Below are 25,925 nucleotides of genomic sequence, written 5' to 3' on the forward strand. Positions count from 1 at the left end.
TGTTTCACTGATAACAGATTAAGCCAATCTGTGTATCAGAGTTGCGTTGTGTGGATGGAATCTTGCAATGAACCAGACTATTCTCTCTCCAGCCTGTCTCGCAGGTACAGTTAAGATCAGTAAAATTGACATTTTTTGGATTTTTTTTCTAATTTACTGTTGGACTCTTGAGTACTCTTCCTTCAAATCTCACAATTTTCACTATAGAAACACTTTAAAATAATTATTGTAGGAAGGTGAGGTGGAAATGTGTTCTTGAAGTACTCAGAGATTAAGTGACACTTTAACCCATCTCAATGGCTGGCTAAGGAAGGCACAATCTGTGTGGTTGAGCACACAGCTACCAATGTGCTGCTGGTAAGCCACCTCTCTCTGGGCTGTTCAGCCTTTGTAGTTTTAAAATCAAGGTGGGGGAGAATTAGGTGCATTTTAAAGCTGGGGGCATGTCCCTGACCTGTTTTCTATGAATATGAGTCTTGGATGCTCTCACCCTTTCTGTACACACAATCTCCAAATCTTAAAGTGGGGTTTTCAAACCTTTTTTCTAGTTCCCACAGCACTTAGTTTACATGTGTGCAAGTTGGCGTGAATGTGACCAAGCTTAGAAACCTGTAATCTTAATAACACAATGGTGGCTTTAAACTACTGTGTATGACAAAGGATGACGTGAAGGTGCACTTTCCCAGCAAAAGCTGCTGGAGGATCTCATGTAGGCATTATGGCTGTAGGAGCCAAGTGTGTAGCTGTTGTACCACCTGCTGGCTGCCCAGTGTGGAGAGGGAAAAGTCTATGGCTAAATTTCCACCTCATCTCTAGCCTGTAGCACACTCTGTGCTTAGGGAATGGTTGCCAAATCTTAATCTGTCTCCTCAACCAGAGAATGCTACTCATGGATGGTATACACTTGTTTCCATAAATTGACTGCCAGACACATTTAAATTGGATTGGGCTTGAATGAGTGTAACATGTTCTATGTTTTGTAGTCATTCCTGATCATAAGATTTAAAAAAATTATCTACAGGGGGAACAAATATTTAATGGGCTCATTAATTTAGCAGAGAAAGGTAGCATTTGTCAATGCCTGGAAGTTGAAGCTTGACAAAGTCAGACTGGAAATAAGGTGTAAACTTTTAACAGTGAGGGTGATTAACCAAAGGAACAACTTATCTCCATCACTGACAATTTTTAAAATCAAGATAGGGTGTTTTTCTAAGAATATATGCTCTAGGAATCACTTTGGAGGAGTTCTATGGCCTGTGTCAGACTAGGTGATCACAGTGGTCCGTTCCAGCATTGGAATCATTCCAGAGACTAAGCGTCTGTGAGATAAAGCCACCCTGAACAGCCATAGCTTTGTCAGATTCTGAAAATATTATAATTATCTCCAAGTGTTTTCAGAACAGATGTTACCAGCCAGAGACTGAGGCCAGGTCTACACTACCACTTACTTCGGTATAGCTTATGTTGCTCAGAGGTGTGAATAAGCCACCTCCCACCCGAGTGACTTAAGTTACACCGACCTAAGTGCTGGTGTGGAATGTGCTATGTTGACAGGAGACCTTCTCCAGCTGACATAGCTACTGCCTCTCATGAAGGTGGATTTATTTTGTCAACAGTAGAACTCTCTCCTGTTGCGCTACAGCTGCATCAGTGCAGCTGCGTCATTATAGTGCTTCTAGTGTAGACTAGCCCTGAGACAAATGGAAACCAAAAACTGAGCTTATGTTTTTAGGGATTTACCACAGTAAGACATTGTTCCTATTTTACTTAATTTTTGATTAGGCATTTCATTCTGGATAATGAATGTGGTGGTTTGGTTTTGGTTTTCCTCCTTAAAAAGTGTCCCCTCTCTCTAACATTGCAAAGACTCCATGAAGGAAACAAATGCAATTCCCTTAGATGGTGGAGTCTGAAGTACAGAAAGTGATGCTATTTGTAAAAAAATATTATTTTGGTAAACTAGTCTTTTAATTCCTTTTACAGACAAAACAAGAAGGTGATAAGAGAAAATAACTTGTTTTTGTGCTACTGAAAAGATATAGAAAGAAAAAACACTGACTCTAGTCTCTGTATTTGCAATAATACAGAGAAAATGTTACATTCCCCAGTATTAGCACCTAAGTCACTGAATGAATGGCAACTGATTAATTAGTTTAAATAATGATTTTATTCTAAAAAGGCTTATTTCCTCGGACACCACAGGAAGGGAGACAAGACAACAGGAATGTGGTTAACTAGGCCACAAATTTAAGTAACAAATCTGGGAACTATTCAGCAATAGCTTATCCAGTGCCAGTCATCCTTCCTTTGTAATCCATACCAGCAGGGGAAGGACTGTCATCTCCAATCCATTAACGGGGACCCAGCAACTTTGCAAGCAGTATGGTCAGCTACATATGGGCTCCACTTGGGCCTTTGCAAGCTGGTGAAAGCATATAAGGAGGGAATGCCTCTGTTCACTAGATCACTAGTGCCTCCCTCTGAGAGGGCAAGCTGCCATCAACCTCTGCTGAAGAAATGTTGGAACACCAATATCTTGGTCTACTGTTTTGCTGGAGTATAATTTCATATTTCTAGGAAAGAGAACTGAGACTGTGTAGTGGCAGACCAAATGCAGCAACTTTCTGCCTTCCTCACTCTCTTATATCTTATCTGGTTAGGTCTCAGCTAAAATCATGGCATGGAACTGGCACTTATCCCAATGATCATTGATCCCTTTAAGGAAACAAAGGCCAAACAGCTTTGATCTTTTGGTGGCTTTCAACACTATCACACAGTGTTACTAACATAATTTCTAGTATAAATAGATCTGTCAGGTGTATGGAATAATTTTTTTCCTCCTTGAGGGTCGTGGTGGGTTTGTGCTTTTCCTTGAAACCTTTCATTCATATATGTAATATAGGAGGTCCCACAAAGCTCAATGCTGTCACATCACTTGTTTAACATCTGTTTTTAGAGTCTGTGAGGAAGATCATGAGACACAATAAGTTACAGTGTGGTCAGGATGATACCCAGCTCTGTCTCCTTTTCAGCTGATCCAGACATCTCTAGTTTCAGATTGCATCAATGTCCAGCAAAAATTGAAGAAAGCATGGTGATTCATTCTTCTATGGAATTTAGTGACCCACTTGTAGCTATGAGAAGTGAGTACACGTACCATGGTGATGGATGCTAATAGTAATAATAAATAAAATCCAAGTTTAAATATCCTTATCTATTCTGTTGACATAACTTATTCATATTAATACTACCATAATTGTCCACAGATTAGTTTTCTTGCTGAGAAACTATTTTGTTTTCTATGTTAGTGTTCATGTTTGCCATGATGTACTTGTATTTCTGTAACTTGTGGTCATTCTCAGATATGCTTTGTTTGAGCTTATTATAGTACAGAGCAATTTAGTGATGTTTCTTTTTGCCCTATATTAAAAAAACATTTAAAATAAGTAATATTTCTGTTGTCATCCATATTGTGTTATAAATGGATCTCACTACTTGACACGTGCCGCAGTATTGTTTATATCACCTGTTCTTAAGAAAATAGAGAACTGGGAAAGCACTGTATTACAAAAGATACCCTTCCCATCCCATATAGTCAGTAAAAACATGCATCAGAAATATCAGATGCAACAAGTTTAGGAAATATGATTTGACATGAAAGAAACATGGGGCCAGTTTTGTTCAATATCTTCATTAATGATCTGGAGGATGGCATGGATTGCACCCTCAGCAACTATGCAGATGACACTAAACTGGGAGGAGTGGTAGATACGCTGAAGGGTAGGGATAGGATACAGTGGGACATAGACAAATTAGAGGATTGGGCCAAAATAAATCTGATGAGGTTGACAGAGTCCTGCCCTTAGGATGGAAGAATTCCATGCACTGCTACAGACTAGGGACCGAGTGGCTAGGCAGCAGTTCTGCAGAAAAGGACCTAGGGGTTACAGTGGACAAGAAGCTGGAAATGAGTCAACAGTGTGCCCTTGTTGCCAAGAAGGCTAACAGCATTTTGGGCTGTATATGTAGGAGCATTGCCAGCAGATCGAGGGACGTGATCATTCCCCTCTATTCAGCATTGGTGAGGCCTTGGTGTCCAGTTTTGGGCCCCATCATAGGTCTCACCCCCACTCTGAACTTTAGGGTACAGATGTGGGGACCTGCATGGACACTTCTAAGCTTAATTACCAGCTTAGATCTGGTCTCGCTGTCACCATCCAGAATTTCTGAGTACCTGTATCACTCCCTTTCCCCCTAAAACCTTCCCCTCCCTGGGTAGCCTTGAGAGACTCCTCCACCAATTCCCTGGTGAGTCCAGATCCAATTCCCTTGGATCTAAAAAAACAGGGAAAAAATCAATCAGGTTCTTAAAAGAAGGGTTTTAATTAAAGAAAAGAAAGGTAAAAGAAAGAAACAAAGAAACCTCTGGGGAACAGCATATCAGCTAATCTCACAGACAATAGATTGAAAACACAGGATGTTCCCCTGGGCAAAAATCATAATACACACAAGAATACCCAATTTGATAATTCCCTTAATGGCACCAAGACAAGTCACACAAGAAAATAAACATATACCTATTTATTCCTTTCTAAAACTCACTACTCTGATAAGTTCCTTCATCTTTTTCACTCCCGCTGAAACTGAGGGTACGTCTTCACTACCCGCCGTATCGGCGGGTAGTAATCGATTTCTCGGGGATCGATATATCGCGTCTCATCTAGACGCGATATATCGATCCCCGAATGCGCTTCTGTCGACTCCGGAACTCCACCAACCCGAACGGCGGTAGCGGAGTCGACATGGGGAGCCGCGGACATTGATCCCGCGCCGTGAGGACGGTAGGTAATTCGATATAAGATACTTCGACTTCAGCTACATTATTCACGTAGCTGAAGTTGCGTATCTTAGATCGATTTTCCCCCGTAGTGTAGACCAGCCCTGAAACTGACTAAACAAAGGAAACTTCCCTCCTTCCTTTTGAAACATCTTGTTCCCCCATTGGTTCCTCTGGTCAGGTGTCAGCTAGGCTAGGTGAACTTCTTAACCCTTTACAGGTAAAAGAGGCATTAACCCTTAACTATCTGTTTATGACAGCCCCACACTGCAAGAAGGATGTGGAAAAATTGGGAAGAGTCCAGTGGAGGGCAACAAAAATGATTGGGAGTCTGGAGCACATGACTTATGAGGAGAGGCTGAGGGAACTGGGATCATTTAATCTGCAGAAGAGAAGAATGAGGGGGGATTTGATAGCTGCTTTCAACTACCTGAAAGGGGGTTCCAAAGAGGATGGATCTAGACTGTTCTCAGTGATACCAGATGGCAGACAAGGAGTAATGGTCTCAAATTGCAGTGGGGGAGGTTTAGATTGGATATTAGGAAAAACTTTTTCACGAGGAGGGGGGTGAAGCACTAGAATGGGTTACCTAGGAAGGTGGTGGAATCTCCTTCCTTAAAAGTTTTTAAGGTCAGGCTTGACAAAGCCCTGGCTGGGATGATTTAGTTGGGGATTGGCCCTGCTTTGAGCAGGGGGTTGGACTAGATGACCTCCCTGAGGTCCCTTCCAACCCTGATATTCTATGATTCTATGATAAGGTTTTTACAAATGTGAGTCTGCCTCTCTTCTTCACTTCATCTAAGTGTCAATACAAATAAAGCCCTCTGACAAAATGATTTTCTGAAATGGAAACCCTCTCTGTACTTATATACCTTTTAGTATGTTTAAAAATTCTTATGGGTACATGTTAAGCTATAACATCCACAAGTAAACATTATCTCTAGTTCTATTTTTTTTCCCCTTCATTGCTCTCTCTCTTTCTGGACTTCCTTCAGCAAGGCATTGAAGCACTTGCATAAGTCTCATTGACTTTAGACACAAGGATGAGCTTAAGTGCTTTGCTGAACTGGACTGCCCAGACCATCCCCTCACATGTCAGAAACCATGGAAGGGAACTCCATGGGATCTTATTTTTCACGAGGGCTTACCTCATGCAGGCTCCCGAGGTCATTATCCTGTTGGGTGGATCAGGGTTTGCCTGCCTGACTCTGAATGAGAGTTCATGGCCCACCCCCAAACCTGGAGAAGCCCCAGTTACCTGTGGGAACCCATCTCTATTTGCACAGAGATCCTGTGTTGCCACTCCCCACCCCCACTGGCTCTGGCCCTTTTTAGGATTCCCCTGGATCCTGGGTACCATGACTTCAGTGGAGCTACACTACTGGGAATCCTCCTGGTCACAGAGGCCTCAGGACCCTCTAAGGAGCAACTGCGTAACATTTGTGAAGCCAGAGGGGAGGACTTTTCTTGGTCCCAGTCCACTGAAACTCTGTCTTATGTTGCAGTTCATAGACTTTAACTAACGTCAGCTATTTAATGGTGCAAGATGAAAATGAATCCTGGAATCAACCTAGTGTTTAGTATAGCAGGTGATCCTCTAAACTACATACATCTAGTATTGAGAAAAATGAAACAGTCATTTGTTTTCATCAACCCCAATATACCATTAATAGATTGTCACTTTTAATTTTAAATATGTAGAAATTTGTAGCCATTCTAGCAGCAAGGTTTTGGCCAAGAACTACCAACCTGGCAGTTATCAGAACAATTAGACATCAGGGAAGATATAAGTTAAAATAAAATGTGTATTTCTTAAGCACACAAACAGATTGGGTTTGCACCCTCCCTGGCAATCAGCAAATGCCATTGGAAGAAAAAACAAAAACCCGTACACTGATAACAACTAGAATTTATGACTTGCCTGCACATATTGTAAATAATCTGGACAAAATTCTGAGTGTACTCATTTATTCTCTCCCAACAAGAAAATAAGTAACTTAAATCCAAACCTTCCTGACTGCTCAGAAAGTGTGATGTTAGTATTTTAAAGTATTCCAATTAGTATAGTTGATAGGAGCAACACGAAATGTGTTCTTGCTCTGACATGTTGAAAATAATGTTAAGACAAATATATAACTGATATTTATAAGCCTACTTCAAATTATTTAATTCTTGAATATGTTTAAATATTTACAAAGCCAAAACAGGTGATAGCTTTTTTCTTCTTATTACTGGTGAAGAGAACTAAGAATAGTTTTTACAGATTTTGAACTAAGAAATAAAAAAAAGTCACTTTATTGTTAAATTGAAATTTGTCAAAAGAAATAGAGAATTATGATGTCTTTGCAATTCGATTTATATGAATCAGGCTAGCCACAGTTCTGTTGATAAGGCAAGGCAATCTAATTGATGTTGAATTCCATGACATTAGTACTTGTGGTTCAGAAATGTTCATTACATGGTTGCTTTATATCAGCCTCTGAAACAACATCAAATTTCATTTCTGATTTAGGAGAAACCCAACCGGTCTTTCTACAGTAATGTGAAAATAGAGACAAGGTATTCTGTACTGACATAAAATACATCAGTCTAGTCTTCATTGATTTTATTTATTCTTGTTTGGCTCAATTCACTTCTACAGAAAAATTAAATATACATTAATAAAATACATTGACTATCCAAAATTCTATAATAGGTCAATATAAATAAATAACAACCCTACTCCTAAAGAAATCCTACTTCTATATCTGTTCTGTATCTCTCAGTTGCCAAGGCCTACAAAAAGATATGTTGGGCCAGACAGAGTGAGTGATGCTGAAGCCAGTGGTAGGCCACCCACCTGGGAGGTGGGAGAGCCAGTGTCCCCTCTCCAATGGCTATTTAAATATTTATACACAGTGGAACAGCTTTACCACAAGAATGAGGGTATATCAGAATGTCCTAGAGCTCAGTGGTTAAGCATGTTCCTGAGAAGTAGGAGGCATGTTCAAATTCTCTTTTCCCATCAAGCAGAGGAGGAAATTCAGCCTGGATCTCCTACCTCCAACCACTGGGCTAAAAGTTAAAACATCACCAGCAATGGCTCCTTCTCCAGCCATTTTGAATGAAACTCAGTCTGGTAGCTAACTTCTGCCCATGCCTATAGGATTGGACCCCGTATGTGAGAGAGGCAGACAGACATCTATCTTCCACTAGTTTGTGGATCAGTCTGGGACTTAGGCAGGCATCCAGATCCCTTGAGTAAGACAGCAGTACTCAGACCCATGGGCAGAAACATAGGTGCCAGTGGACTCTAAAAGTGGCTTTTAGGAGCCTAAGACTGCTGGTTAGGCACCTTTGTAGATTTGAGCCATACTGCCTATGTCACTGTGGTGTAAGTGTCTCACTTGATCCATATAATGTTTTGTTAGTGAAGGAGTTCTTATGTTCTTTGTCCCTGAACATACCTGGTATATCAGATTTCACAGACTAATGTATTGCTGAAATTATGGTTCTCTGAAAGGGAAAGGTGCAGAGAAAGCCTTCCAGTCATCACTGCCCTGCAGAAGGTAATCACAATTCTGCAGCTTGCAAGGAGGTTGTGGCAGTTTAGTGAATGTCTGTGTCCAGTTATGAGTGCTGTTTGGTTTCATGAGCACCAGTTACAAGTGTAAAATATGCTGTGAATTAGATTAGCCATTTTGTAGCAGGAACTTGAGCAGTGAGGAAGCTATGTCTGGAAAGATGTGATAAAGCACTCAAGGGCTATCAGCAACTGAATGACTCTCACCTGCTTCAATTAAGGGGTTTCTGCCCATAGGAACCACTGTCTTTTGGGGAGAAGGGGGCCTGGAATCCCCCCCAGCGCATAGCTGGGAAGGCTGCAGGTTTTTTCATATTAGCCAGAAAGGCAGAGACTGTTTTTAAAAGGTGTGCGTCTCCATGCCAAAGGAAGCCATTTTCACCGTTGAAACAGAAGACTCAGCAGAAGAGAGTGGAGGCACGAGGGTCCTTGCTTCTCCTAAACACCTGGACGAAATGTGGAAGCTTGCGTAAAGGAGGCGAGATCAGAAGGAAGAGGAGTGGGAAATAACCACTCCTGAACACAAAGATCTTTACCTCCCTTGTGCTTTTTATGAAGGGTGTGTAAGAGAAATTCCTTAGTTAAGCTCACATTTCCTTGCTTTACAGCCATATTATCCCTGAAGGGTTTAACTAGGAAAACCGGAGCACAAGCAATCTAATGAGCTGTGGATTCAGAAGGGCTGTGGCACTGGTTCTGGGGTCTAGGCAGCCAGACTGCAGGGTCCCACTATCTAAGGCCAGTGTTAGATCTGGGTTTTACCTGGGAATGTACCTGCGAGACTCAGAACTAGAAACAAGAACTTGTTATTACCAAGACCCAGAGGGCTTAGGATCATGTGGGATTCAATTGTTGGATCCCATTATAACAAACCAGTGACTGTTAAGACAGCAGGTTGTGACAGGAATCCTTGGCACTTTCCAGTAGTGAAAGTAACAGTCCACGTTTGTGGACTTTCTGGATTTTAAACCTCCCCTAGTTAGCTAGTTGGCAGGACATGTACTTTATGACAAGTTTCATTCCAACCAAAATAATCATGAGTTTTCCCTAACCTATATATATAAATTCAGAAAGCAAATGAGAAAAATGATGGGGGAGGGGGGAATATTAAGTGGTATTTCTTTTCCTCAATGTGGAGATTTATGGGAATAAAATGTTTGTTTAGCTGAGTGTGTTGTAGCAGAGTGTGCACGGAGGGGAAGAAAGGGAATATATATATTTTAAAATAATCATATCTCTGCAGTAGCCTCCAAGCAGGGGTCTAGAATTCGGTCTTAACACAGCCAGAGTACAGTCTGCATTCATGCTGAGATTGGACACACACTATGTTACAAGAACAAACTGTGTAAATTACAATTCAGAGAATGGACAGATTCTTAGTAATGTGACTGATTTTTGTACCAAACACCCAAGATGAGCTTTAATGGATAATTATTTGCAAGCTGGGAAACATCAAAACAACTATGAAAACTGGCTAATGGCTGCAACTAGTCAGTGGGCATTATAATTAAACTACATTTGGTATGTTAACTTTTTGGGGGATGGAATTGGTTATAAAATGAAATATTAAATTTACAGAATTATTCATATACTCGAACAGCAAGATATGGTATCCACTTACTTTCCCCTTAAAATGGTAAATCAAAATGCTGTATCTAGATTCTAGCCACAGATACAATCCATCTGTTACTCCCTCTTCTTTAGACTAAAGACAGGTGAAATTTACTGTGTGATGTGCCTTATGAAAGACGTTTAAAGTGACTGACACATCACATGGTATATTTCACTTCTTTAGTTACTCTACCTTCTTTCATCATTTCAAATATTGACATTAGTTTCTTTTTCCCTTCACACTGCAGCATATTCTGTCTCCTGTTGCTATGAATGGGGATGACATGGGGAGCCAAGGAAACGTTGCTTGCCACCCACAGAAAGCGTTGTAGAGAATATAATATCTCCTGCGGGAGTGAAGAATTCAGCACAAAATAGTTATCTTGTTGTAAGATACTAGAGGAAATAGTTATCTACAGTGAGCACATAGAGAGAGGTTTTGAGGTTGAGAGGCCATAAATCACTCAGGGAAAATTAACAGTTGTAACTGACTTGATATGGAATAGGTAATATAAGGGATGAAAGTGGCAAGAGATATGGGGTCTGGAAAAATATCTGAAAGCACTAACAGTCCTCCCCTTCTCCCAGCAGCAAGGAGGAACAGGGGAGTCACTCCCCAAGGACGAGAGGATTCCAACTGAGGAAAGAGGGGATAAAATTCACCTTAAGCTGTCTTGCAGTCATGTTATGCTTAGGGCAGCAAGGAACTGTAATTTAAAGGGATCACAGGGATGATCTAAATTATATTTGTTTGTTCCAGCTCTGCTCCTCCCCCTCCCCCCGGCACACATTTCCTGGTACACCCCCACACCAGAGAACTCCGCAGCTGCTTTAAGGCCTCATATGTGCTGTTGGAGTAGCACCAAGGTACCTTAACATGGGCCAGAATCAGGGCTGATGGGAGAGGGCAATTGTACTCAAGGCCCAAGTTCATGATTGGGGGTACAAAATGTCTGTAAATAAAAGTGAAATGCGAGCAAACATGATATACTGGGACCTAAATTTCTTTTGACAGGCTGCCCAGCTCTGGGAATCTAGGGAGCCTTGTCCTCAACCTCTAGTACAGTGGAGTAGGAGGTAGCTATACTTTGTCTTCCAACATCCTCGTGTGCATGAGAGTGTTGAGGTGACATGGGGGCTTCACTTCTTAAATTTCTAGCATGGGGTGCCACCATACTCTCTCTAGTGCCCAGAAGACACTATGCACTGACAGGGCCGCCGAGAGTGGGTTCGGGCCCCAGTGAAAAATTTTTTTTTGGGTCCCCCCAGACCGGGGAAGCCGGGCCCCGGGCCCCCTTCTGGACCGCTGGGCCCCGGTAATTTGTACCGCCTTCCTCCCCCCCTCGTCGGCCCTGTGCACTGAGAGACACTGGTCATGGAGCCATGTTTTGCCCTTTAGTGTAAATGTTGGGTTGATTTCAATAAAAATCTTAACTGTCATTTACTCTAACCTAAATGGATTCTAATGGATGTGGTTATTAGTGAACTAATTACACTAACTGGAAACTGTATCATTCAATCTGAATTCCATTTCTAGCTTTTAAGGTAACCTTATGTAACACAGTGATTGTGATAATTAACCTATTTTAGGTCTTTCCTCTAGAATTGCTCAAACAAATACAAATGATAGTTTTTGCACACTTTTGTCTTGTTAGATTGTAAATTATTTGGGATAGGGACTGTCTATTACCCTGTACTCGTACAGTAGTAGCACAATCTTGGTCAATCCCTAGGCACTACCATAATAAACATGATTAATAATATTAGTAACTTTAATTAGAATAATGTCTTTGTCTATTGCAAAACTAAAAATGACCTGATAAAAGTTTCATAGGAACAGGCTTCCCTCTCTTTCCCCTATATTGCTTGTTATCTTCACTTGGGTCACATCTAAAATTTGGCCTCCAGTCTGCAAGTTATTTTTTTTTTCATGGATGGGACCCTCTGCTGGGACAAAGACTCACTGAAGTAAAACAGTATTCTGCATGAGCAGGACACCCTGTAGGGTCAGGGCCTTGGATTACAAACACTTTGGGCAGAGGCTATGTGGTTAATCAATAAAAATACCTGTAGCATTTTCTTGGTCTATGAAAACTAAAGAGAAAATGTATTGTTATTTTCAACAATTACTATACTAGTATATATGCTGAGAGCTAGCATAGGCAAAGTTCTGTTCTGGTGTAAGTTGATGTAACTCCACAGATTTTAGTTGAGCTCAATCTGCCCACACCAGGGCTAAATTTATTCCATAGAGAGTTTGCAGAAATTTTATTTTTGTATAAAATAGTCTTATATGTGTTTCCCTGCCCCATCCCTTAGAACTCACTATGGGAAATCTAACTGCTTTCCATGTTTCTTTTTTACGTACAATGTGCAGTTGTATACTGCAGGTTTAGTTAAGGGAGTGCATTGTTCTTTCTTTAAGCTTTCCTTACATAATAAAGTAGTTTCCTGGTTCCCAAAAGAGCCAGCGGTGTAACTGCATGACCACCAACTAAACCCAGAGAAGATTGGAACAAACAATTATTTGACAGAATTATTTCAAAACCCAGAGGGTGTTTGGATAATAACAAAAATGTATCATGGCAGAAATAATAAAAACACAGTTCTTATTGCAGGAATGTTAATTAACTCAATAAATTTAGAATTGGCATTGTGATATATTCATTTTAAAAAGTACATTTAGTTCTTTTTATGCAAATCAGCAGATGTTTTGCCTGAATATGGACATCAGACCCATAGTGTCTCTTCCTCTTCTTCTCTAAGGCCTTGACTCAGTAAAACATTTACACCTGTATTTAACTCTGAGCACATATGTAGCCCCATTAAGTGAAGTCTGGATTCATCAATATACTTAAATATACTAGTAATATTAGGCACATGGCTACTCATGCTTAAAGGTATGCAAATACTTACAGACCTTGCTTAACTGGGGCTTCTACTGAGTGGACCTAAAGTTAAAGTTAAGCACAGACCTGAGGGCTTTCCTGAATTAATTGGGTCTAAGTGGAGGGTTTTATTGGCACTGATTGTAGAGAGCACTTAAGCATGTGTTTAGGAACATACTTTAATTCCACTGACTTCAATTCAATTTAATCATATGATTAAAGTTAAGCATGGGCTTAAATGCACTTCTGATTAGGGGTGCTTTCCTGAATTAGAGCTTCTAGGATCAGGGTTTCACTCTAGGAAAAAATATTGTATTAATCCAAAGATCCCTGCCAGTTTTCCCTCCCACATCTTACTACTCACTTCCCCTCCAAACACATGATTCTCCCTACCCCTACAGAAAGTAGGAGGGAGGGAGAGAGAGGATGAGATGAGATGAAATAAAGCTGCCCTTGCACCTAGTTTTCATATTTTTACAACATCCCAGGATTAGGATCATCATTATACATGCCACAATTACTCCCAATCTCCATCCTCCCTTGAGCTGGGCCCAAAACATAAAGTTTGGGACATGTGACCAGTTATCTGTGTTTCTAAGGAGAAAATAAAATTATCTACAGATGTAGACAGATTATCTTTTTTTTTCGTTTGACTTGGTTATAGATTTGACTGCAGATATACAATCACAAACATCCTTCCGCCGACCCCTCCCCAAAATCCAGAGCTGGTAGATGCTTCATTCTTAATTATTGTTTGTATGCTTGGGATACCGGTTACAACAGAGACATTACTTAGTCTCTGGTGAACAAGGAGTTAACTTTTCAACTCATCTGCCATTTTTTTCTTGCACAGGTGTTCTAGGAAAGACTAAATATTGGCTGCTTGGGGGCTAGAGGGGAGGCTGCTAATGGGAGTCCGGGCTAAACATCCAATATCATAGAAAGAAGCTGAACTCCAGCCTGGTGAGCTCTATTACGCTTTTCCTTATGTTAACTTGTTTTGTTTGCATTATTCCTTGCTGGGTGAATCCCTTGCTGCATTTCTGCTGAGTTATTTCACTGTCTTATGGCTTACCTAGGCCTGCTAGAGGGCAAAAATGTTTCTTGAGCTTTTTTTCTTTTTTAAGGTGATTCAAGAGCAGGTCTCATAATTTTTCAGGTGAATTTGACTCCCCCACCCTCTACAGACTGAGCAGTTTCTAAGGATTGTTTGTTTTCTGAGTATTTAATTTTGTAATTGGAAAAAGATAAAGAAAGTCAAACAGATGAAAAAATCAGGTGTGACAGTATCTATACTTTTTAGTCCAGTTCTAGTTATCTCTGTATTGAGCTGAGGCTTTGTGAAAAATTTTGGTCAGTCCTGGACTTGGGTGTATCCCTATGTCATTGAGAGACTTAAACATCTTGGTTTGATGAGAGACTCAACATGAGATACTGAAGAGAAACAAAAATGACAGACTACAGTTTTCTTAAAAACAAGTGTTCAGCTGAAAGCATCAGTGCTCCAGATAATATTGAAAAAGATTCTGAGCTGAAAATGAAGACTAATTGTATCTCATCATATCTTAAATATAGTGATGTTATACAGTACATAGAAGCAGCATTGTCCATAGGACCACCTTCCTTGGTGATCCCTACTAGCTCTTTATCAGTGCAGCCTTGTTCTCTTATATGCATTTAGTTCCCTGCATGCCTTTTATGGGAAGGTAGCTGGCTCTTCTAAATTTGACAGAAACTAGCTGTCGTCATCTTAACCTGGGCATTTTGCAGCTGGTTTTATTTCCCACTCATCTAGCTGGTGAACACTTGTAACTCCTGTTCTAGCTTTTCCTTTATTTTTCACACGGTGGGAAGATGGGAGGACTTCCTATTTTTACTGACTTAAAATGGGAATAAGAAAATAGGGACTTAGCTCTGTTTAACCTGGTTGTCAAAATGGATGCCATTTTGGCCAGCATCAGATATTAAACTGGGTACTCCAGACTCAAAGTATAAGTCTCTACAGCTTGACTTAAACTGCCAGGCTCTGTAGCTGTGGATTGTACACAGAGGAGGACATAGCACACATTGACCCAGTGTGTGGGTTACTTCCTCTGGACTGAATAAGCTCATCCTGAACCTTCTGAGGCATGCAACAGTTCAAATCTTGGACAATCACCTAATTATATGATGTCAACCAAGATGACAGCTAAGAGACTGAACCAAGGACCTCCAAAGATAAATGCATGAGTCTCAACAGCTTGGGTTTAGGAGCCAGGCTCCATAATTGTGAGCTATAAAAAAGACTCACATCCTCTTTGGATTGGGCTGAGCAGAGAGGCCTAATACATACTGTCCAGTATGTTACACTTGCATTCTAAAAGATGGTAAAGCTCCCCAGCAGCCCTTGCCTCATTAAGTGAACAAATAAATGTGTGCACTCTTATGTTGGTGTGATCTACAGCTGATTTGGACAATCTGAAAAAAGTGTAAATATCAAACAGTTTTGTTCCATTAGCTCTTTAAAATGGGTAAATTGTCCACTTTTAAAAATTGTTAGCAGAATTTGTTTATAGCATAGGTGTGGTTTAACTTCTATATTTGGAGGTCGATGGGGGGGCAGAAGGGGGGTGACAGCTCCAGTCAGGCCAACAGGGCTTCAGGTGAGGAGGCAAATTTTACACCTGCCTAAGGCTTGCAGTCTGGGGGCACAGCTTCATTTTCAAAATCAGTAACTTATGAAAATGCTCTTTATTTTGAACTGATCAATCAAAATTGCCAGTGCAAGCCAGCACTCTCCCACCCCACCAAACACAAAGATGACAATGACCAAATACAACTAGTCAACAAGGCTACATTTTTCATTTATCGTTTCCACTGAAAATCTCAAAAACCTGATGTTTCCGGAAAATATCATATTTTGTGGGAGGAAATGTGGTGTTGAATAATGGCTTTTTTTTAATGAAAAGTCTCTGTTCAAAAAATTTCAACCACCAGTGGTGGGACCCAGAGCACAGAACCAGGGTAAAAGGTGGTGATAATACTTCTTCATATTCCATTTATGATACGTGTATAATGTATGTTTAGTCTACTCACATTTGCCATTATGGGCATCTGTTTTCCACACATGGAAAACAGAGGCTGAGAAAAGTTATCTAGTTTGCCCAAAGCCATAAGAGGAATGTCAGAACCAGGATTAGATCTCAAGAATTCATGTTTCTCTGTCCTGTGCTCAATCAGTAGACTTCCCTTCAATTAGTACAATGCTACTTTACCTTTAAGAAGGTGGGTCAGCATCTTGTTTTTCATTACTATTCAAGGAAATTATTTGAGAAATCATCATATATACTAAACATGATGATTGGAAAATCCATCTTTTCCATTTTTCATACATTTAGTTTGATTAGTATAACTTAGAGAAAAAAATCCTCTTATTTATGACTCTTGAGATTTAAGTTCATAAAGTTAAAAAAATTCAGAACTACTTAGATATGAGATAAAATGGGGATGATAACATATGTGCATATTTACAGAAGTAACTTGTTTGCAAATTGCTTTACAGATGGTACTAATTAAAATCACTTAGAATAATTATAGGAGCAGATTAAATCAGATGTTTAGTCTAATACTGTGGAGAAACTGATTTAATTATAGGAGACGCTTTCTCTTATTTCCTAGGTGGAAGACAAGACTATTGCTGAATTTGTATTTAACTTTAAATTTGAATTTAACTGCTTTATTGTCATTTTAATTTCATTTCAAGTAGCATATATTCTGTTTTCATTTGTTAGGTTAACCTTATCTTTATCATGGCCCCCAATTTTTTATTCTAAGTCTGCATTATTATCAGCCTGACATAAAATCCTCTAGCAACCGCTGAAGAGAAGAGGAAAATATTCAGCATCTAATACTGGTAACAAAAAATAACTTCCAATGCCAAATTAAGATTTGTCTTGATGTACACATGTAGGAAATTCATGATGCAAAGGCACCTTTAAGACTGTATGAACTGGATGATTTGAAGATTTAAGTTTATATTACTGCAAAATGACTTAGGGTGCAACTAGTTTTCCTGTCTTGTTCCTGTGTGTTTCAAGGATGTTCAACAATGAGTGACCAAGGGCCAGATTTTTAAAGTTATTTAGACACCTAAAGATGCAGATAGGTGCCTAGTGGGATTTTTATGAATGTCTTGGGCTAGATCCATAACAAGATTTATGTGTCAAACTGCCACTTCAGACATCTAAATCCAAAACTGAGATTCTCACTGATTAGTTGCCAACTAATCCGGCAGGTGCTGAAATTCCCTAGGCACCTAAATCTCTGGTGGTGGGCACGCTCAAAGCCATTTCAAGCCTAAGGCCCAGTTCATGCTTAAACCCCACTGTGATCCTCAAACCAGGCATTCCCCACCTATCTCATCCCGTCTGGACAGCATTCTTAGAGCACATATACAAATAAGGCTCTGCACAAAATGGTGGTTCTGTTAATCACATCATACCCTATTGTGCAGGGGTTAAAGCACTCACTCAGAATACCGGAGGGCTGGATTTGAATCCCACTCTACTTGAGAAGTGTAAGGTCTTCCTCTTCCCAGCTAAATGTTCTAGTCACCAGCTATATAAAGTATTCTAGGACAGGTCACTCTCAATCTCTCATGTTGAAGCTGTTCCACTTTGTGTAAAATACTTAAATAATCATTAGAGGAGGGACTCAAACATGAGTCTCCCACATCCCAGGTGAGTATTTAAACCACTAAGCTGTAGAATAACTCTTTCTAGGGCCGATGATTCTTTAAGTATTTTATACAAAGTGGAACAGTTTCTACAAAAGAGATGGAGTTATAGACTAAAATACCTCTTTAGCCCACTGTTTGACACTCACAAGTGAAATGGGGAGACCTGGTTTCAAGACCCTGCCCCATCTCACATACAGTAGGGATGTGAATGTAGGTGTCTACCAGCCTGAACGAGTGTTCTAATCATCGGACTATAGGATAAAAGGTGGAATGGCACAACTATCACTGTTCTTTGTGAGAGAGGCCTAACTGTCTTAGGGACCTAAGTGTAGGAGAAGGTTCACAGCTATGAATCCCAAGTACCTTTGATAGTGGTGCATAGACCACACTCCTCTCACTAGCATTTCCTATTGGCTAGCATAGGTGTCTCCCCAGTCAGTTTGCTGAATTTTGTGAATTATGTTCTTAGGCATCAAATAATCCCCAGGCATTGTATAGGGAGCCTGGGTGCCTAACTCAGGCCTGTGGATTCCACTAGGCAACAGGGTATCTAAAGTTAGGCATTGAACCTTTAAGTCTCATTTGTAGATCTAGTCTTAAAGTGCCTAACTCCTATTGAAATCAATGGGACTTAGGCACTTTTGAAAATCCCACTATGCACTCCTATCTGCATCTTTAGGTACTGAAATACCTTTAAAACTCTGGTTCTAAAGCTATACCTATTTGCTGTCACCTACTTTCTTGAGGCAGAGGCTGATATCCTGGGTCCACTGAAGTCAATAAGAGTGTGCACTAATTAATCAAACTGGTTTACTAAGGTTTATAATTAGTGTAAGACCTAAGAACAATTTCCATGGCAATGGTAGAAACAATTGGATTTCATTCCCCGGGGTGGTCTGCCCAAGCCTACATTTGTCAAGTTTCAGACACTAGGCAATACTCATTAATTTGGTTGTTCATTTATATGATAGATTTTGTCTTGTATCACTAATACTTGGACTGTGTTGATAGTAGTTATTTTGGTGGCAGTGTTTTACCACAATATTAGCTACACTATGTATTTGTGACATTATTGGTGGGACTTAGCCTTATTTACTCCTAATGACCAGATGCCCCTGTCTCAAAACAAGCATCACAATAATTCTAGTGCTTTTCTCCAATACATGTGTGGTTGTATTATTTTATTTACAGTGTCCAAAAGTGTACTGTGAGCTTTAGAGTAAATGGAAAGTGCATTGAAGAGTTTAGACTATAATTTCAAATTCGACGCAAGAAGTGAGAATAACAACCAAATTGGGATGATGGGGTGAGGAAGAATGGATTAACATGGGCTAGCCTCTGAGACATGTCACGTATGTATTTTTAGGGTTCCATTAAAGTTATTGTAACAAACCTCCTGGCTTATTACTGAGCATTGTTACAGCCTGTCCAGCCAGTAGAGGACTCCATAATTCCTGAATGATAGAAGCTGGAAGTACCACCTGAGGTGGAAGGGGACCAGGCTCAGGAGGGCAATAGTCTGTGTGACAATAGGAACAGGAGGCCAAAAGCCACCCCTGGAGAGCTGACCACAAGGGCAAGGCACAGTAGCAGGCTGCATGAGAGCTGGCACTGCAGGGCTGCATAGCAGCTGCAGTAGAAGTGCAGTGGGCTGTGGATAGGCAGAATGTACATCACTTATACACTGCACATAACTGCTCCTACTGGCTGGTTTAAGAACTCTTATTTTGATCTATTGTTGTAACCATTAAAAGTAACTATGCTGAAGGAATTTGTACCGTTTTATGTTCTACAAGCCCTAGTAAAAGAATACTCAAAATCTATGAGTGGCTGTAGGGGAGAGGGATAGCTCAGTGGTTGGAGCATTAGCCTGCTAAGCCCAGGGTTGTGAGCTCAATCCATGAGGGGCCACTTACAGATCTGGGGCAAAAAAATCAGTACTTGGTCCTGCTAGTGAAGGCAGGGGGCGGGACTCAATGACCTTTTGGGGTCTCTTCCAGCTCTATGAGATAGTTTTGTTTTTTTTTTAAATATGGAGCTATACCTAACTACAGCTACAGCCTGATGATCCAAGTGCCTAGAGTGGTTCCTTTCAAGCTTGTGGCATATAGAGCACTCTATCCAGTGATGAGCTGCCAAAATCTTAACAACCGGTTCCCTATAAAAAGTTCTGATTTAAGGCGGGGAGCGGGGGTGGGGCCGGGGGACACATACCCGTGGGGCCGGGGGCCCCTGCAGGGCCTGGGGCAAATTGCCCCACTTGCCACCCGGCAACCCTAGAACTTGCAGCCCCCTCCCCCCTTCCCTTGCCGGCAGCTCAAAGCAGCAGGACGACTCAGGAGCTCAGCTGAGCTGCCCAGCTGCTGGCCATGCTGCAGCTCTGCGGGGGGTGGCTGGGGGGAGACATCCTCATGGGGCCAGGGGCCCCTGCAGGGCCCGGGCCAATTGCCCCACTTGCCCCCTCCCCTCTGGCCAGCCCTGGAGCTTGCAGCAGGACCCCCCCACACACCTTGCCGGGACTCTCAAAAAGTGGCAGCAGGACGACTCCAGAGCTCAGCTGAACTGCCCAGCTGATGCTGGCGGCTGGCCACGCTGCAGCTGGGGGGAAGCGGGGGAAGGGCCGGAGGAGCCTCAGCCTCCCCAGCTGGGAATCCTGGGAGCAACAGGATGGTCCGGCCTGTGGACTGGAGTTCTTTGCCCACTCCCCGGCCCTTTAACAACCGGTTCTCCACGGAGGTCTAATTTTAGCAACCGGTTCTTGGGAACCTGTGGGAACCGGCTCCAGCTCACCACTGACTCTATCCAATACTCATCCCTTCTGATGAATCACAACACTCAGTGGCACCTTGCAACTCTGGTTGCATGATATTGTTTACTGAAGTACGCTTAGTCCCATTCCTCACAATGCTTAGAATAGGGCAGATAGTGGTATGGACTGGATTGTCATGGTTTGCTGAGATAGTACATTTCCTGATGGGTGCCTTTGTCTGCTTTAGCTTCTATGCTTTTTTTAATTGGGGGTGTGTGCAAGGTGGGGGGGTTAGATTAAGTTACTAACCCTTATAATTTGGAAAATAATCTTTAGAAATGTGAACTGAAGGTAAAGTCAATGCAGTGATGTCTGCCTGAATCTTTCTAGCCCAACTGCCACTTTCTAGCCCAATGATTATTAACTTGCTGATTAACATAAGCGAGGAAGAATGCAATCCAATAAGCAGCATATGAAGAGTGAGGGAGAGAGATACAATTAAAATATGTACATTAATACATTTTATTAATTTTTAAATATTCTAATTTAATATTCACTAGCTGTGACTGCTCCAAACATAGCCAGCAATTATGGTAGCCATGGCCACTTCTCATTTTGAGAGGAATTCTATGTAGTGTCAGGAGGGGATATATCTTGGGCTGTAAGTGTAGCTTGGAAGAGTACCTCCACTTCTCTCATCTTCTCACCACACCAACACACCCCAAATCTGGCCCAAGGTCTGGATCTTTATCTGTGAAACCTGCATTTAAAAAAATTGAACTCTAGTTACTGTATGTAATCTATTGTACTGCAAGTGAATGTACAAAACTTGATTTATTCTCAGTGGGATTTATATATGCCTATTCAACTTTCTAGTTTGTGGTATTTACAAAGGACTCAATCCTGTATGCAGCTGAGAACCCTCAACTTTCTGTTATCATCAGTACTAGTATTCTGGTAGCAACCAAAAGTTTCAATCAGGACCAAGGCACTGTTCTGAAAGAGAATCTTTTCAGCATGCAGAATCAGGCCCAAAGTTGCTTTGGTGTTTTTTTTATTATTATTTACATACTTAACTACTAGAATTGTTTTGACAATAGAAAATTCATATTTGTGTCACTCACTGAAGGACAAAGAGAATCTTTTATTGGGAGAATAAGAGTACAATTCCCATTGATTCAGAAAGCTCAGTGAGCAATAACAGAAGGCTCTGTCCTGCAGTGCATACACTCATTATTCAAGTGGGAGTTCAATCTAAGATCAGCGAGGGTTTTGCCCAAATAAAGATTGTAGTGTCATTCATGAGTTGTAGGATGAAACAAATCAATGACTTAGACCACCAGGATAAGTAAAATATTTGTTTTAACCCTGGGGCGGGGGGAAAGATTATTCACTCTGATGCTCCACTAATACTGCAGGTCAAACCCAAATTCATAATTTTACAGTTTGATTCCAGTTTGTCCATCATGGTTATGTCTCTTACAGCTGAGGTTGTATTTCTGTAGACTCAACTTTATCAACAGCTTTGTGTTTTATGATCTGCATCATAGGGCGTTTTCTGTGGAATGTTGTGAGGAGGCAGAATGGAATACTGTGGGAAGGAAGACTTAAATCATTGGCTAGTGCCTTGATGTTAAAGGCTACATTCAGAGTTAGTGTAAATGGTGATACAATTCACCATATTGATGGGGCAGAGGTGTAAAATGTCTACATGGAATTAACAGCTGTCATAAATTAATGGAGCCAGAATCATGCTAGGTATGGTAAAAGCGTGGAGTAGAAGGTAACAAGAAGGCATGATATAAATAAAAGGGAGCATGTCAAGGGTGGAACAGAGAGGGTAATTCTGTGCTGATGAGCCAATGTTTAAAGGGTACTATAAAATCTTCCCCAGGCTGATTTTAATACAAGCAGAGATTGTACCAAGTACTCAGAAAATAGCATACAGTTATTATATCTGACATGCCTAACACCATATTACCCAGTGAGTTTGAAAATTAAAATATCTAACCCCCACTGTGTAAGGCAGAGTCAGTGACATAAACCTCGAAGCCTCTGCCAAGCAAATCAGTCAAGTTGAGACCTCTAAATATTGATCTGCACCAAGAAATAAGAGCTGAATGGCTGATGTCAGAAAAATAGTGCAAAAGAGTTGTGTACTCAGATAAGTCCATTGTGTTAGATTCACATAGGTTGTACATTCCACACAACTTACTAAAAAGAATACTTTGAACGTGTATCGCAGCTGCCAACTGAGAATCCCAGTTGATCAATTTAACTTCCCTGTCCCTGTAAAGAAAATGTTCTACAGGATGTCAAACAGAAGATTAGGTATTCTGGGCTTCTGTAGGACTTGCTGCTCTGCTAATCTCTAGGACGAGCACCATGGCACTATTAATTCTGCCCCTTACTGTTTGTATCTCAATTGTTTCATGAGAAGGCATGTAGATGCCATGGTAAAATCAACATCAACAGTCTAGTGGCACTGAGTTAATAGACCGTGAGACCTTCAACCTCAGCAGAAATTGTGGAAGATGCCTGAGCTGAAGTAACAAAAACTGATCTTATGTCAAGCATGACACCTTCATAACTGGTCTTTATTTAACAGATCATAGAATCATAGACTATCAGGAGGTCATCTAGTCTCTAGTCCAACCCCCTGCTCAAAGCAGGACCAATCCCCAGACAGATTTTTGCCCCAGATCCCTAAATGGTCCCCTTAAGGATTGAACTCACAATGCTGGGCTTAGCAGGCCAATGCAAAATGGTACTCAAGTAACTTGAAGCTCTGATTGCAACATATTTAGCTATGCCTCCCTTATATCATTATCACTACAAAACACTTAGGAGGGTTCAGAAATGGATTCCCCGTTCACTTCACCTTGTTAATGTTAAACTGAAATGCAAAACAATACTGTAGCAAAATTCACTAGAAGAATTTATTTTTCTTTTAATCAGCTCAGTCTGGCTCCTCCATTAATTTCAGCATGAGCATTACAGTTGCTAAAGTCACATGGACTATGATGCTCCACTAATACTGCAGGTCAAACCCAAATTCATAATTTTACAGTTTGATTCCAGTTTGTCCATCATGGTTATGTCTCTTACAGCTGAGGTTGTATTTCTGCCTAAACCATTCTCCGGGCTTATTTTCAGTATCTGATTTTTATCCCAAACGTAAAAAAAATACTGTTGTCCTACCACCCTTCCAATCAAATATCAGTATCAAATTATGATCACACCAAGTCAACAAGTATCTCACAGAAAAATAGTTTCGAACTCTCTCTTCCTTTTTTTGACTCCGTTCTGAATCATTGCCACAGCTGGTTTGGGATGCTGTCTCTTGATGAGACTTAACTCAAGGCTCTGATCAATTGTCATTAGAAATCCAATTCTATGTTTAGTTCAAATAAAGCTGTTTACCTTGGTGTTTTGGGTAAATTCTGCCAACTAACATTTCTGTTCCAAGTGGATATTGTAATAAACTGTGGTGGACTGTTATGAAGGTGTATGGGCCTTCAGCACACTTGTTAGTATCAGACTACAGTCTACAATGTTGCAAGGCTTACAAATGGAGCAGTCGTGTCAATAATGTGAATCAAGACTACCTGAAGACATTGGCTATATCTAGTTCTCTCTTTTAATGCCAGTTTGTAATCAATAGCAGTCATTGGTCTGAGTGAATTCTTAAGGCCTATTTTTTATTCAAACCCTGGAAATTTAACTACTTTGTCAGTTGTTTGGTAAATCACATCTGCATGACTCAAGGAAGTGATGTAACAGAACTATAACTCTTAATTTAAATTAAAACTGTTACTATATTTGCCTTCTCATGGTAATTTTTATTTAGGTTTTTAAGTAGCCACCAAATTCTGTCATTCTTTCTAGCCTACATACCACGAGCCTTTTGTGGGAGGGCAAGATGTGGTCTCTGGAGCTGATGCCAAGGGTGGGCCAAAGGGTCATTCAAAGAAGTGGTGCCAAGAGAGCCTTCCTTCTATGTCTTCTCATAGATCCCATATGTCCTAATCGCTTACCTGTACCTTTACACCCCCATTGATCTCACCAGTTACATAGGTGTAACTGAGGATAGATTTTCTCATTTTAATGCCCTTCATCTCTGAATCTCAAAGCATTTTACAAATATGAAGGAAAAAATCACTGTGAAGTCTGACATGTGGGAATTATTTTGTCCATAATTGAAATAATAATACCTACCTCTTATATAGTGCTGTTCTTCAGTAGATCTCAAAATGCTTTACAAAGGAGGAAAAAATCATTATCCCCATTTTACAGACAGGAAAACTGAGGTAGTGAAGCAGCTTGCCCATGTGACTAATGAGGTGTTCAGCTCTGCACAGCAACCATAAAAAAGAATTTAGTTCAGAAGGTGAAGAAAAACAATAATCAACTGAAACAAAAATTTAGCTTGGCAGTGAGCAAAGTTGGAATTTGATTAGGACACTGTGGTTAACAGAGATTAGAGTAAACTGAAGGTGAAGGCAGAATGTGACCCTGCAACTACCATTGCTAATATCTTTTTTAAGAGAAGACTGAATTTGTGATGTTTTGGGCATATTAATTATTGTGTCTATCAGGCCATCTCAATTCAGTGTGTTGTACTGCTCCTAATTGTAAAGATAAGTAAGCAGATCTGTGTCATTATCTGTCACAACACCAGCTTACTTTATGTACCATACCAAGGGTTAAAAGAACTATATTGTGTGTGTTCAAATTGCAACACTCTCTCCTCTTTTCTCCATAATTCTGTTTGCATTCCATAATAATTAAAGAGGGATGGTTTTAAAATCCTACAGTGTATAGTGTGTCAGATATAGATTTCCAATGAGTTCCAGTCTAGTTGACAGCAGTCTTAGGAATGTATTGCTGCAGTAGATAAATACAAGAATATTTTAGTTAACAACCATCTGATGAGAAATCTTTAAGGCTCATTAGTAAGCAATATTTATAACAAGCAGGAAACATTCACCCATGAATGGTTCCCAAAGGAAGATGTTTCATAACCCAGATTGTGTATCATATCTGCAAATTTTCATTTTAAACTTTCATTTTAATCTTAAGTCTATCCATTGATGCACTAGTAAAAGATTTAATTGCAGTTCACATTCACTCAAGTGAATAAATGATTAGCATATCTACTACTTTTATTCCCAGTATAGTGCTTTAATTATTGTTGTGATTGGTGTATTTTACTTTGTAATCTTATTTATTTGCAAAATACAAAAGAACCAGAGAAAATGCTATAATCAAATGCATAACATGCATTGAAAGGCAAGGCCTACATGCATAGTTAATCAAACAGGATCTTTGAAGCTTCAGTTTGCAATAATATTGTAGTTGCCATAGCCATATTATTCAGCGTGGAGTACTTGCATCTGTGTATAGATAAGAGAAGGCTTACTCATTATAATTCTAGTAGGAAATTCAAAAATCTGGAAAGTAACCAAAGATACGCCAGCTGGAAGAAAAGACTATCATTTTTAACTGTCAAATTATGCCTTTTAGATGCCAAACCCTCTTTCAAGTTAAAATAATCTTTG

The sequence above is a fragment of the Mauremys mutica genome, chromosome 5 (assembly GCF_020497125.1).
Source record: "Mauremys mutica isolate MM-2020 ecotype Southern chromosome 5, ASM2049712v1, whole genome shotgun sequence".
Classification (NCBI taxonomy): Eukaryota; Metazoa; Chordata; order Testudines; family Geoemydidae; genus Mauremys; species Mauremys mutica.